Below are 2,127 nucleotides of genomic sequence, written 5' to 3' on the forward strand. Positions count from 1 at the left end.
GTGCAGTCTTTCTGCTCCTGACCCGCCCCCCACCCGTTCACTTTTAGGACAATTGTGGCCCGCACTGTCTCTAGGTTAGCGATTATCAACTGGCAGCCCGCGGGCCAAAATGGCCCACCGAACAATTCAATACGGGCCACAACTGGATTCGAATGAGAATATCGTGTGGTCCCTACTATTAAAGCGACTGAAAAAAACTCGATGTTAATATTTATAATTAATATCAGACTCAAACCTAAATGAAATGAACTCGCCAAAATGATTCCGAACCTTATTCCTACTTCACAAAACCTTGAAAATTAAAAGCTTTGTCAACGTTTTTTTCCACATTTAAAGCTTTCTTTCGAACAACCTGCCCCTTGATGACCAGTTGTGCAAAATCAAACACTAAAATCTTTAAACCAAACTTAAGCTTTCTTTGTGATAAGACAAATTAGTATGGGGAAATAGCAGCATCCCATTTGATCTCCTTTACGGAAAAGTAGAAATGCTAAATGTCAGTTAGCGCTCCTCTCTTCTTGTTACCACTTTAACCAAGCGCACAACTACTTCATAAAACAAATAGGATTTTTACTCTGAACATAAAACCATGAAGACATCCACGGAAATCTGGTCGCGTCTCACCGAAGACAGTAGGTCTACTGGTTCGGACCGAATCAGTTTAAGACATGTCTGAAGACGGGTTTAATCGACGGGTCTAATCAGTGAACCTAATTAGTATACACGTGACACGTGGCTTTTGTCAAGAATCTCTTAATTTTTCCCCCCTCCTTTCTGTTCTGGAGTGACCAAAGATCGCTCGGAAATAACGACAGAAATCCCAGAGGCTCAGGGGGGGGAGGGGGAAACAGGCAGTAGAATCAGTGACGGCTTATGTAAGATCTCCTGCCCAGCACTGTCACGCTGCTGACGTCAAAAGGCACACAGTGAGCGAGCGAGAGAGAGAGAGAGAGACAGAGAGGGCGGGCCAGTGAGGGAGTGAGGTAAGCGGAACAGAGGTTGCTTGTTTAATTAATGGAAATATGAGAGGCAACAAGAGCGCCTCCTGTCTCGGTGGGAAACATTACATCCAGAAGGATGATTATTAAAAAAAAAAGCCTTTGGAAGATGAAACTGTTTCCATTGTAAATGTTAGAGAGTTACTGTAGCCGGCGGTGTGCTGCGGGGGAAACATGAATTCAGATTTGACAGGATTACATAATCCAGTCAGGTCTTAGTCATGGAGGACTGCTGTTAGGTGGGCCGGATCTGCTGTCTCATTTTATCGTGTTCGAAAACACGTTGCTATTCTTGCAAGGGATGAGGCTATTTTGACTGCCCGGCGTATCCCAGTGCAATGGCAGCAAAAAAAGAGTGTCAAACGGAAGCTGATTTATGGAGGCGATAAGGCCGCGGAGAGGAGCTCGGAGTCAAGGGAACCACTGAGCGTTGTACTGCACGAAATGGCCGCTGTACGGTCACGTTAAGATCAACAAGGCCTCGGGTAGAAAGCATGGGTGAATCTGGGGGGGGAAATACTACAGTCCAGATAGGCAGCTGTACTTGGTACTGCAGTAAAAGAAGACAAAGCGACCGCCTCCATCATGTCCTCTAACTATTGTTTATATTTAGATACATGCTCTGTTATTTCCTGTCGTGATAACATCACTTGGGTTTCCTGATGCTTTTGAGGTCCTTTAGCACCGAACGCTCTCGTCCAGGTGACCCAGCTGGGCCAGATCACGACCACAGGCTTTTGTTCCTGTCAGCTAGCTACACTGATTTTCTCTCCGAGCGTGAATCATTTAAAAGGCTTCTTCTTTTTCTTCTTCTTCTTCTTCTTTGTTGCCAAATGGGAAACGCACAGGACTCTCTTGTTAGAGCTGCAATCCTATCCCGACTCTTGGTTTTTTATTTCTAATTCCAATGCCATTTCCCCAAAGACATTTCTATATTTGAACTTACTTTAAAGAAGACTAAAATAAACGGCGTGTGTAATGGGAAACGTGTGCAGTAAAGGCGGTTAATAATGCATGACGCATGCATGATTGATGGTGGGGCTGCTCTGTAATGCTCGTCATGGCCGAAAATCAACGTATCAGAGATGACTGACGTGAAGTGAGACTGATGGTAATCCAAACAAGGACC

General features: G+C 44.8%; 1 protein-coding gene across 1 annotated transcript in view; it reads right to left on the minus strand.

Annotated features, from left to right (window-relative positions):
* The window catches only part of ube2ql1 (ubiquitin conjugating enzyme E2 QL1), a 6,131-nt gene that overhangs the window by 3,490 nt on the left and 514 nt on the right, over positions 1-2,127 (minus strand). The gene's annotated exons all lie outside the window — the stretch shown is intronic.

Source organism: Cynoglossus semilaevis, chromosome 18 (assembly GCF_000523025.1).
Source record: "Cynoglossus semilaevis isolate Cse_v1.0 chromosome 18, Cse_v1.0, whole genome shotgun sequence".
Taxonomy (NCBI): Eukaryota; Metazoa; Chordata; class Actinopteri; order Pleuronectiformes; family Cynoglossidae; genus Cynoglossus; species Cynoglossus semilaevis.